Consider the following 14,211-nt stretch of genomic DNA (forward strand, 5'->3'; position numbering starts at 1 on the left):
TGGGAACTGATGGATTAGATCATTAGGTAAAATGTCTAAGTAAGATTTGCCAAGTTTCTAATGTTACTAATCTTTAGCGTACCGTAAAAATTGCTGTGGATTTACATGGAGCAATTATTTTGAGTACAAGGAAGAAAACCTCATTACTCAGAGTTATTATTAATAATCACCATCATTAACATTACTGGCAAGAGGGCAGTTACATGGCAAGTTATACTAGGTTAGTACCAGAGACAGCAAACAGAAAAACCCTCCCCTGAGGGCCCATCCTCAGTGTACAATTTGCATAGATAGTCTGTAGTAATGAGCTGTCTGTTAAGAAGGTCTGGAACTCTGTTAAGAGTCTCTTCAAAGAGGTGAATCTCCCATGAATTACACAGTTGCTATATTCAAGCACCTCTGAAGTTTTAGCTAACTGTAAATGCAATTGCTGCCTTTATTATTGTTGTTTTTAAGTTAAGTGAAATTTTAACTTCACATCACAATGAGAAATCTTTGTTAGTTCCTTAAGGAAATACATTGTGAAGAGAGAAAACATAACACACTTAATACACATGAACAAAACTATTTTTCAGAAACTATTCTAAGTAAATTTTATTGCATATAGACATTTAGCACAATAATCAAGAAAAGTTGTACTTGAACTGCACTTAAACTGAAGTATGAATTGTACTGTTAATTGAAAAGGAGATATATAAAAAATTCCTATTTTTTTCTCCCTTTCAGTAGATGGTATGTTTAATTCTAAGCATAATAAAAAGTATATTTTGCTGTGGACCCAACTAGTATGCTATTTTATAATTATGATGAATTTTTAAACTATAAACCTTCAAGGATTTGACATATTGATGAGAACCTATGACTGATATGTTAGAAGACTTTAGTTTTGACATTTTAGCATGTACATGATCAGATGAAAGAAAAGAAATGTACTAAACACAAAGATGTTAACTGAGATTAAAACCACCGAAGGCTAGAGTGTACTCTGTGCATGATAACTATCTTTATAAGAATCCCAAGAAAAGAAATGCCTACGTCAGAAAGATGGGTTTGATAAAATGTAAATATGAGGTAAAACCAATTTGTGGGTTAATTTCAAAGAATTGTAATGTGAACTGAAAATTATCTAAAATCTCTTACTTATTTGGCAATACATTTAGAAATACTGATGACATAGAGTTTCTTATTAAAATAATATGTAAGCCAGGCCATATATATATATATATATATATATATATATATATATATACATATATATATATATATATATATATATATTGTTTGTTTTTGCTAAAAGGGTGGAATGTTATGTTCTATTTAGATTGACATTTCTAAAATACTATTCAGATAACTGAGGCCATAAATATATCTGCATGTAAAAGACTTTTTTCAGAAAGACATTTAAATAACAATTCTAGTATCAGATAATTTGAGATGAAAAATACTTATTACATTTTCCTCCTTGGAGAAAATACTCATAAATTTTCACTGGCCTTTTTTTTTTTTTAAACCCATGGATATTCATTAGTCCAATATATTTCCAAAAGTTTATATAATCATTTATTAGATTGTTTATTGACTTGAACTATTTATATTATATTAAAATATTTATTTATATTTCTGTCTCAAAAGAGATGTGGCAAAGCATAGTGTTTTAGAAGCTACATTGTTAGAGACCTGTGGTAGAATTCCAGTTTTGTATTTTGGCTAGTAAAAAACTGGTTTAATGATACTAATAATTGGTTAAAGGAGGTGTTGAGATCATGCACATAAGGTACTTGGCAGGTAATAAACACTATTATTTCCAGAAATTAGGTGGGACAGCTTTCCAACTCTGTGTGAAGACGTAACTATTTGGATGTACACCCTGGTGTTGATCCACTCAGCATCCTCTTCACATGGATTGGGGCATATGGACCTTGACTGACCATCTCTTTCCATTGGCTATCTTGTAATTTACCATAAATATTATAATTTTTTAACATTTTATATTATATAAAAGAAACTGGAAATTATTGGCTTAGAAACCTGGGCATTAAACTCCTATGTTGAAAAGTTGAGGTTAGAAAATAGGTAGAGAAATAAACCACTACTTGAGAATTAATGATCTGGAGAGACAAAAGTTTCTTTTGATGTCCTGGTGTCTTGATTTCCTTTGCGATATTAGTCATCGTCTAGTTTTCTGTCTTACTGGTCACCTCTTAGTGAACTTGGTCAAAAGGTAGATGTCAATGCACATCCTTATTTGGGAAAAACTCTATTGCCTCACTTATTTTTATCATATTTTATTTTGTGTGATGACTTCAAAATCTTAGAAAAGAATTGCACTTGGAGGTTTTCAGTATTTTGAATGTAAAATTTAATCGAGTTTCTGCTTAGATCTGTGTACTTTTGTCATGAAGAATCTTAGAAATACTGTGAAATTTTTTCTTTTTAGTATTTTAAAATTTTTACTAAAGAATTTAGACCTGGAAAGAAAAATGTTAGGCAAACAGCTGAATGCTTGTGCTCTAATGTCTGCTCTGCATTTCACACAAAGCATATTACCTAGACCACGGTGCTCTGGGGAGAGGAAAATGAAATATTGACACAATTAATTTAAAATAAATGTACAACTTGTGTTAAGCCTGATTCATTTATACTTAGAGTCTAGTGTATGTGCATTACCAAAGGTTGATGCAAACTTATGAGGGGAAAATATCTGCAAGTTGAAATATTGTATTCATTATCTTTTGTTAAACAATAGTTGGGGTGTGCTGTAGCTATTGACAGGTTATTTTAGTTCAATGGATGGAACACTGATATTCCTATGAGCCAGAGATAGAAAACACTTAAAGCAGAAAACTTGTTAGAAGACCTGGATTGTAAAACCAATTTGCCATAATTATCATTTTTAATGAATATAGAGAGTTGAAAAATGAATCACTTACATAATTTTTTCAATAATCATTATTTCAGCTGTTAGGTTTAACCATATCTTTATATATTCCCTTCTTCAGCCTCCATGTACTGTTTTGGCTTGATTTTTCAGTATTTTTTTTTTAGTGGAATATATACAAAAATAGATAATAGAACTTTTCTATGGCAACAGCATCAGAGCACAGCCTTCAGGGATCTCAAACAATATGCTCTTCAATTCAGATGAATTTCTATTTTTCTGAGAATATTTTACCCATATTAGATCGCTATCAAGTATGAAATATATTATTGCTTAAGATACAAACTACATAACATATTTTAAGTTGAAATCATGATAGAATGGGAAATTTCAATTATGCAAAAACAAAATTCTATAAATCACAAATATGAGAAAGTGAAACTATTTTGTCCCCTGTCACCAGAGTAAAATTTTACCAAGGGATAAGCAATACTACCTCTTTCCCTTCAATTCCCTTCCATTTATATTTTAATTGAAAATGTCAGGGGTAAACTTTTTTTCATGTGGTCAAACAACTGCTTTACTTTAATGTTCTGTACATATGTCCAATATAAATAATTTTAAGGCAATTAAAGCATTTAAAAAGTGGGAATGGAAAATTGCCAGCCTTTGCATTACAATTCACATGAATTGATTTGAAGACTTTCTCGGTCACCATTGCTTTCTTATCATTTGCCAAAATAGCTCTAACTATGATTCTTTCCTCGTCATCCTTGTCTTCTAACCCTTCATTTTTCACTTGAGTAACTCATTAGATCTTCTCAAATTTCACTGCATCTAAAAAGCCCTTTCCCATTAAAAGAGCTGAATGTATTATCTTGGCATAGTAACTCCTATAACCTTTATATTATTTGATTGCTTTAAAAAAAACAATCTCATCTACAAATCCAGAAAAAAAAATAGATCACACTGCTTTTTGCCTTAATATTCTTTTAACTCCTTAATAGTTCTTAAGTTACTTTGTATTCATTCATAGTTCTTAATGGTGTCCCTGTCCATATTTTCAATTGTTTTAAGTATTCACAGGCATTTCTGAAACCTCATTGGAAGAACAAAAGGGAGGAGTAAAACTGAGTATTTTCTCCCTTCCTCAGTTCATCTTACTAAGAATTACTTAATTTAAGTTTAAGGTGATCACTAGGATGCTCAGAATCAATAGTAGTTACTTCAAATGCAGTGGACTATAGTTAAAATAAGCGCATGTTTTAGTTTCTCATTAGATTATTTAAGACTGTTTATTTTGTTCCTAGTGTTGTTAAAATGTCACTCAGTGATAAGATTATGCAATAACACAAGGATTAAGTATAGAGTAGCTTTTCAAAGTAATGTTGGGCGCTTCACTATGTTTACTTGTCTAATCCATGATAGTTATTATGTTCTATCTAAACAACCCATATATTTGATTTGTGCATTATGTAATGGGCTTTTCAACAATTTCTATTGGCCCATTAATATATTAAGTTAATGGCTTTTATACCATCCTGTCTATTTCTTTACTGGAAAGTTATATAATCTCCTACAAGCTTTCTACATCTAAAAAAGGAATATAATATAAAAATGAATACAGACCTTACTGTTATAGTGAAGCTTAAAGAAAGTGACATTTATAAAATTACCAGTATGTAAAATGTAGACATAGGGAACAGAATAGGTTAAATAAAACTTTGTTTTTAGGTTGCTAAAGAAGGTGAACGAGGAGAACATGAGGGAGAAGAGAAACATTGATGCAGGTGGTCTTTATCAGGTTTTCTGTTTTATAGAAGCCCTCTAATGTAGGCACCACTTCTTACCTCTACTCTATGCTCTCTCCAACCTTATTGTCTGTGTTTGGGTGACAGAAAATGGTCTTGGATTAGTGGAGGATTTATATTAGAGGCTAAAGCATATTGAGCATGCTTCAAAAGGAACTTGACAGTGACACAATTTTTATAAGATAACAGAAGTAGAACTGAGCACATGTCCAGGGCAGGATGATAGAGATAGGTATGGTGAATAAGACATGTGAAAAACATATATCTCCTATGATCTTGGTCATTAGACATTCTTTTCAGTTTCTTCTTTCCTCCACACTGTGTGATCAGAACCTATTAGTGGGAGAATGAGTTATAACTAGAACTTGTGCTTTTCAATACAGTAAAATAGAACAGAAAAGATCATACAGTTAAGTTTAAGTTTTTGTTCTAGGTGTGTGTTTGTGTGCTTACTATTTCACTTAATATAAGTTGTAGTGAAAAAACATTTTTAAAAAATTGAGAACATTTTTAATTTTACTACTTTCACTTATGCCAGGCCTTAAAATACAAAAATATGGAACATTTTGCCTCAAGTATGACTTGACACTTAAATATTTGGTTTGTATAAACCAGTCAATCACTGATCAATATTTGTTTAAATGTCTCTTGTGTTCCCACTGACTGCTTCTGAAATCAAGGATGTCTTATTCTTCATGAAATTTAGACCTTCAATAATTCAGTCAAGTGTGAGATAAAATACTATAATTCTCTCCTTCTCCCCGTAATGTAAGTGTTTGCTTCAATATAACAAGTACGACCAGGACCAAGTAAGTTGCTGGGTAGGCTGGGTAAACTGACTAATATAGTCTGTTGATGAGCACCTTGGATAGCTCCGAAATAACCTAGTGGGCTGGCTAAACTGAAACTAAGGCTACTTTATCTGAAGTTAGCCTATATCTCTGAATCTAATAGACCCTCAAAGTAGACTTGGTCAATCTTAAAGTGATAGAACCCACTTTTATTAGAGCTTTGTCTTCAGAATGGAAGTCTCCTTAGATTTATTTTCTGTGGATGCTAACTTTCATTTTCTGTGGGTAGTAATCTAAATTTCCAAAGATATATTTATACCCACAGTTAGATAAATGGGGATGTTGATGTCATCTATTCAGTTCCTTGATTTTGCCTTCAAAAGGCTTATCTCTCTTCTGAAGTACTATTAGGAGTTAAAGTCTGTGCCTACATACCTCTATACCTTAAAAATAGAAGCTATCTCTGGTCCTGTGCACTGCAGTAAGTCAGTGAGGTGTATGAAAAGTGCTAGACTTAGAGTGCCTGGGAAAAGAGTTTAGTCTCCACTCTGTCAATTACTAGCTGTGTAATCTTGAATTAATTATTTAAATTATCTGAAATCTTAGCATTCTCTTTTGTAAAATGGAACTATTCATATCTGTCCTATTCAATCTGTAGATCCTTAATGATTCATGAAGAAAACATTTAGTAAAAGCTTAAAGATACTAAAAATATAAAATAACATCATCTCATTCACGTGTTTAAAATTTATTCTTCATATCTAACTATGGAATTAAGATATTTTCTAAAAGTTACATTAGATTTAGGTTTATCAGGTAAGATGGGGTAATTGTTTAAAAGTGGATTTTCTTCTTCTAATTATTTTTTTAAATTTTCCTTGGCATCTCTTCCTAGAAACCTCATTATATTTTCAAATGGAAAAGAAGGTATGGAACTTCTCATTTTTACTTTTAGAAATTATTTCTAGCCCTAGCTGGCTTGACTCAGTGGATAGAGTGTCAGCCTAGGAACTGAAGGGTCACCAGTTTGATTCCCATCAAAGGCATATGCCTGGGTTGCGGGCTCGATCCCCAGTAGGGGTTATCAGGAGACAGCTGATCAGTGATTCTCTCATCATTGATATTTCTATCTCTTTCCCTCTCCCTTCCTCTCTGAAATCAATAAAAATAATATTTTTTTAAAAAAGAGATCATTTCTGCCAAAACCGGTTTGGCTCAGTGGATAGAGCATCGGACTGCGGACTGAAAGGTCCCAGATTCGATTCCGGTCAAGGGCATGTAACTTGGTTGTGGGCACATCCCCAGTGGGGGGTGGGGGGAGTGTGCAGGAGGCAGCTGATTGATGATTCTCTCTCATCGATGTTTCTAACTCTCTGTACCTCTCTCTTCCTCTCTGTAAAAAAATCAATAATATATATATATATATATATATATGTATATATATACATATATATACATATATATATATTTTTTTTTAAAGGACCTTAAAAAATAAATAAAAACAAATCATTTTTATAAGATTCTGGGATCATGTTTAATGGAGATTGGGTCTAGGCATTGTTAACTCCTTAAGGCTACCTATCTGGTTCTGGAATACTAACCGATCTGCTTTTAGCTTCGTTCTTTAGACTATTCACTTAATTCTTGAATTCTCCTTTCCCTAAGCTCATATGTGGTCTTTTAAAAACCCTCCCATTTTTCAAAGAACGTTATGCTTGGAAAGCAGGTATGATTGTCTTTATGCCTTTCCCATTATTTTGTGCTGCCTGGGACAGCTTCCTCCTGATTTCCTTACAGTATGCTGATGTGTCTATTGTTAAACATCATGACTTCAGTCCTGGGTGGCACACAGGATAAAAGCTCACATTCTACTTTTATATCATAGTCTCTGCAATAATAGCCAGAGCTGTGAAGCACCTGGCCAGGTATTATTTTCATACTTTCTTCCCAGCTATTTCTCATTCAGATTACTGAGTAGTTTCTCCAATGTGGTTATTCTCTTCTCTGACATAACTGATATCTTCAATAGTATCTGGGTTTAAATCTATTTGGTTTATTTTTTCCCCAGTCAAATCTAACAATGCTTATATGATTTAATAATATACAAACCCATGTCCAGATATGATACATTACAGTTTGTAGATAGTAAGATGTCTATAGAGTCCTGAGCTTTCCTGGTGTTTTCAAAGAATACTTTATTAAGTTTATTTGATTCTGGACCCTTCCTCCAATCTGAAGGGGCAGATTTTAGAAATAGCTATTTATAGATACACTAGAGGCCCGGTGCACACAATTTGTGCACGAGGACAGAGTGGTGGGGTTGTCCCTCAGCCCAGCCTGCACCCTCTCCAATCTAGGACCCCTTAAGGGATGTCCGACTGCCCTTTTTTGTTTTTGTTGTTGTTTAATGCAAAAACATGGTTTCAGGCCACAGATACTCCTTCTTACAGAAATTTATTTCTTCTTAGAAACAGAAACATGTTATCTTCATGGTAGTAATCCAATCACCACCTATTTTAAAATTTATTCCCGAGTAATTAATTAAATTACTCTTACTGCTTGGCTCTCCTTGGTTATCTGCAGAAAGGAAGAGAAGAGGGTATCTTCCTGGCATCAGGGGTGGTTGGGCAATATTGTTCAAGACCTGGCCTTGGATTTTCACAGCTACTCTTACCACATCCACCTGTGATGTCCAGTTGTTCTCCATACTGTGTGTGATGTGTGGTGTGTACCCTAGTTAGATTCCCTTTTTTTTTTTTTTTTAATATAATCCTGAGTTTTCTTTGGATGGTGCTTTTGGCCTCCTCTTGGACATATATATTATATAAAACTTGCAGAGGCTTTTTTATAGCAGATGAAAAAAGTTGTCCTGAACTAGCCTTTAACTCTCTTTTTAGACTTCTTCCTGAGAACTAGAGAATGTTATATTCACTGTGTGGAGAAAATTACTCCATTGTGTATTCCCTCGCATCTTGGTTTATGATATAGACTCTATAATCTGAGTCTTCCAGCATTTAATATTTCAAATTAAAAGCAAGCTTTTATAAATCAAAAATGTCTTTTTTTTTTCCTCTAGACACTGGCTGCTTGATCTAGCTTTCATCCACTATGTAAACTTAGACTAATTACTAAGAATTATAACCTTTTGAAAACAGGGACAGAAAGACTACCTAGCTCTACTGAGTTACTTTGTGAATTAAACAAAGGCCACCCACATAAAACTTGAGTTCCTGACTATAGTAAACTTTTATTAAAAGTAAGTAATTGACTTTGATGTATTTAGCATTCCTGGGGAGTATCCACAAGCAAAAGTATAATTAGAGTAGTTTAGAAATAATTTTAAATGCACATTTTACACCTAAAAATGAAGTAAGTCCTTGGAGTTTGAAATTATACCTTTTTAATTTTTGAAAGTACTTTTCAGGTGCCTGCCACCTTGCAGGGGGGATAGTAAGGGTCTGTGCCCCACCTCTGTTGACCCCCAAGTTCTCTCCTGATGGCCCCTCTGTGACTGTGCCTGTCTTAGGTTGTTCCTTCCCTGAGGAATCTTACCCGTCTCTGGCTAACCAGCCATCCTCCAGGGCCAAGCAGGGTGATGTGAGTTTTAGTCTGTCTCCTTGGTAGCTTATGCCCCTATGGGCTCCACGCCCAGCATCTGCCTCAGGGACCCCTCACCTGCTAGTGAGGCCCGGGTGCTGATCTCATATTTTGGGGAACCCATGTTTCTTCTCCAGAAAGGGCCCAGCTCACCCCAATGGGTAGAAGAGAGATCCATGGTACCAGCCACCATGGTGCTTCAGCCTTGGCATGAACTGAAAGATCAGGCAACAGTTGTAGGCACCTGAACCACGAGAAGAGGGTCATTTTTGGCCAAAAGGGCAAGACCGGCCAATATAGAATGCTCAGGTGCCTTCCCACGGGGCTCTCTGCACAATGGAAGGGATAAAGTCACATAGACTGATGAACAACAACAGATCCAGAGACAGAGAAGCAGCAAACAGACTCTCAAACCTCACAGGGAAAGTAGGGGAGGGTGGGTGTAAAGGGGAAGAGATCAACCAAAGGACTTGTGTGCATGCATATGGGCCTGGCCAGTGGTCATGGACAACGAGGGGAGGTGGTGTGTGAGGGCATATGTAGAAAGGGGTTTGGGATGGGATTGGGGGGATGAGGACAATTAGGTGATACCATAATCAATAAAAAAATATAAATAAATAAATAAATAAATAAATAAATAAATAAATAAATAAATAGAAAATACTTTTCAAAAATTGTGGCATCTACTTTTGCATAGCTACAAATAGGAATGTACCAGTTATGTGACTATGCAAGAGTGAGTCACTTAGATAATTAATAGAGCTTGCATTGAGAGATGTTCAATATTAGCTTTGTTTTTTTAATGCATTATAACATTTGATATTTTGGGGATTCATAGGAGCTCTCAGTATATACTGCAGGCTGCAGGTCTAGAGTAGTTACATTAGTGGTTCCTGCTTTAACTACTGCTTTACTCTTGAACTCAGTTTAGCAAGATCATATTAGAAATAAAAGGAAACACTTGCTTTATTTCAGAGCTAATTAGAAATAGAAAAATGCATCAAGATCCTTAGATATAATGTTTTAAAATAACTAGAAAGAAGTGATCATATTAAAATATTTCTATAACAATGTTCTTTGATTATCCTTAATTACTAGTCTTAACGATATCTTAAATATTCATTCATCGAACATGATTACAGTCACTTAATTTTGTTTCTATTATCTTCTTATTCATTGCATTTTTGCTAATTCAACTTTTTTATTGCATTTTCATTAGTCAGACATAAAAATAATTTCAGATTAGTTTACCAAACATTTAATTACAATGTAAGGATTCTTGAATTATGATATATTTACAATATCTTTGCAGCTGTCTTTCAACATATAATTCCTTAATCTCATTTTAACTACAGATTGATAGCAATATATAAGCCATAAATAATAATTGACTTACTCTAATAGTTTTTCTCTTATTCCAATGAGTAAGTAAAAAGGAAGAGATGATACTTAGACTCTTTATTTTGGTTACTATATCAGAACTGTGTCTATTGCATATTAGCGGTTCATCAATATAGCTGCACACTCATGAATTGGTCAACATTTTAACAAAACTAAGGTGGCATGACTGAAGAGATAAGAATTAAATTTGAGTATGTGAAGTAACCTGATTTTATGTGGCTGGCAATTTTTAGAAACTGTTTGATCATTTGGAATTGTGGAAATTTTCCAGCTTGCTTTGTTTATGGAATCTTGTTTTTTGATCATCTTATTTGAATCACATTTTTTAAAAAATAAATAAGAAAATGAGTCATAATATAGAAAAGTATATAACATTTATGTGGAGAGTTTAAAGAAGATTATAAAGCAAACCTTTGTATGCATCACCCAGATTGATAATCAAAACATTCCAGTATCCTAGGAATATCTCTGATTTTCCACAATTGTGAGCTCCTTCCAATATTAAGAGTACCAACTTGCTTGTATGGTGTGTCATCATCTCCTTGTTTTTCTTTAAAATTTTACTATCTACTTATATACCCAAACAATAATGTTCAGTGTTTTTATAAGTATTATTAGTAACCACAGACCTAACTGTATAAAGAAAAGATAATATTGATTTTGATAGATACAGACTTTCAGAAGAAAGCTTAATATAATTGGGCTTCAGTTGCTTTGAAGGTATATAAGCGCCCCTCTGTGCTGGGCAAGGTTATATGTGAGTCTTGATGGAATGAAGGACAGAGTTTATCAGGCTTTTGTTTTATTCTTAAAATGAATTAACAATGTAAAAAAATAATATAAGACATATAATCTCCAGATATTTAATGTATAACATATAACATTGCAGAATTGACACAATCTTTATCTACTCTTGCCTATCTTTTTTTTTTTTTTTTTTTAGGTTCTTTTTAAAAAAATTGTCTAAAATTTTACATATGTCTCCTTTTTCCCTGCTCTCCACTCCTCTAGCCATTCCTACTCCGGGCAAGCCACCACCTCCCAATGTCTGTATCCGTTGATTATGCTAATATGCATGCACACAAGTCCTTTGGTTGCTCTCTAACCCCCCCACCTACTCTGCCATTTGTCTCTGGATCTATTTTTGTTCATGAAATTATGTTGATCATTATATCCCACATATGAGTGAGATCATGTGATATTTATCTTTCTCTGACTTCTAGTCTATCTTTTAGGGTAGGGATCCTATCTAAAAGAGCCCAGAAATTCTGATGCTCAAATGCTCCAACGATGAAGGAATTAACTACTTGTCAATGAGAACTTAATACATTTTTGAACAGTAGTAATTATTTGAAAGTTCTTCCCATGAATATAACCTAGAGCCAGTTATTTTTTGTTCTAGTATTATTTTTTGGAGCCATTCTAATACTTTAAATGTGATAAATTATCATATCACATATTCTCTGAGTTTTCTTTTATTCAGATTAATTCTATCCTCTCTTGATAATTATATTTTAAAAGTCTTAAAATACTAAATATTTATGAAAATCACTGTTGAAGGTAACCTTTCTTTTCCTATTCAGGAATTTATTCAGCATTTTATCCTTCCCTATCAAGTTTGTAAAAAGCAAAATGCAAAAAGTACAGTTTATGTGTTTACATTGAGAAGTATAACAAAAATTATAAAAACTTAGAGAAACATGCATAGCTCTACAGAACACTATGGTTCTTACTGTTTAACCATCTTGGGTACAGTTAGTCAATAGCTAATTAATTATCTTAATTTTATCTTTCTAATGGATTTCAAATTACACTTTGTTTCTTTTGTTTGCTTATGTTTATTTCTGAAGAACCTCTCTTTAAGTGAAATCCACAAAAAAACCCTCCTAATGAAGATGGTGAGTGAAATTACTCTGGAAAAAGCAGGGGGAAGACTATGGTCTTATCCCCCAACTCTCTGCTATCTCCTGAAGTCCTCGAGGAAATTATAAAACTCCAAACTCTGGATAGAACTGCTTCAAGATCACTGAGGTAGCTTATTTTTTCTCACTCTTATAAAAAATGTGAGGCTGTACAGATGAAAGAAATTAAAAAAAAAAAAACTTTCTAATTTAACATATGAGAAAACTGAAGTTTAGATGGTAGTTTAGTCAGGATTCTCTAGAGAAACAGAACCAATAAGATATTCACTAGTCTATATACGAGAGGATATTTATTATGGGAAATGCTCGCATGATTATGAAAGGTGAGAGACCTCACAGAATACTTTCTGTAAGCTGGAGACCCAAAAAAGCTGCTAGTGTAATTCCCTCTGATTCCATAGGCCTAGCAACTGGGAGCGACAAAGTCCCAGGACAGGAGGTCTTTTTGTTCTGTTTGGGCCCTTAATGGATTAGAGAAAGGAAGGGGGAGTGGGGAGGAGATGTGAGAGACAAACATCAACTGGTTGCCCTCCCCATGTGTCCCAACCATGAATTGAACCCGAAACCCAGATATGTGCCCTTTTTGGGAATCAAGCCAACAACCTTTAGTGCACAGGGCAATGCTCAACCAAGTGAGCCACTCTGGTCAAGCTTAATGTTATATTTCAAAATAGAGTCATTATACTTACCGAAAGAATCCACTAGATAGAATCCAATAGATATAATTGATCTAATACTCACATACTGGGTCTCAGATCCAACATACATTTTTGGCTTTGAAGTAGTTTAGGGTACTATTTCTACTCATGGTCATTAGCAGGGTCTTTGTATCAGCCATTACCTAGGAACTTTACTTGGTGATATTCTAAATTCCTATTTGAAAAAACTTAAACAGAAGGCTTCCAGTCCAGATAGTGGAGCAGGTAATTATAGTACTCTCAACCTCCCATAACCACAATAAATTACAACTGAACTATCAAAGAACCATCATTCAGAACCATCTGAAATCTAAGTGAGCAAGAGTTCTGTAGCTAAGGGTATGCAGAAACAGCCATATCAAGCCTACCTGTCTCTAACACATAGTAGGGTTGGAGACTTGGAACAGGTAGGTTCCTACCACCCATCTGTGATAAATAAAAATCAGAAGGGCTATCTTAGCTCCAGAGTTCCCCCTGAGGAGTAAGGAATCCCAGCCCTATAAGAACAAAGCTCCCCATACCAGGGTTTCAGCGCCTAGAAGAGAAGTCCCCATAATCTATGTCTGTGAAAACCAGTGGAGATTATGGCTGAGTGAGCTGGAGGGTTGCTGGAGTCCCTCTTGTTCCTCTTAAGGAGCCAGAGTACAGATTTACTCACTGATGGATTCACTCAGTCTGAGCTCCATTGTTGGGGTAGCAGCTCAAAAGGCACCAGCGACAAATGGGGAAGAACTGAATTGTCAGGTTTTGAGGTGATGACTGGAAGGGCAGCTTTCAACCAGATAGAAATGTTGGCAAAAGCCATTGTTTCTTTGCTGAGTTTTTCCTCTGCAGGCACAGAGGGCATCGTATTTGAGTCTCCATCAACTGGGCTAACAACATCGGCCCACCCTGGTATTCCCCTGTCTCCTCTCCTCCTCCCCACCAACTTGCAGGCCCATCCAATTTTTTTTTCAGTGTTTTTTTTATCCATATACCAGTAAAAAGCCTGTCTTAGTTCATGCTGTGGACGTTCCTAAAATTTCTTAAAGGTTGACAAACCCTAAACTAGTAGCATCTGGCCTCAGCATTTCCTGTTCATCTTGCTAAGTGGTCATAGTCCCTGCAGTAGTG

This window comes from Pipistrellus hanaki (genome assembly GCF_964339955.1).
Source record: "Pipistrellus hanaki genome assembly, chromosome: 1".
Taxonomy (NCBI): Eukaryota; Metazoa; Chordata; class Mammalia; order Chiroptera; family Vespertilionidae; genus Pipistrellus; species Pipistrellus hanaki.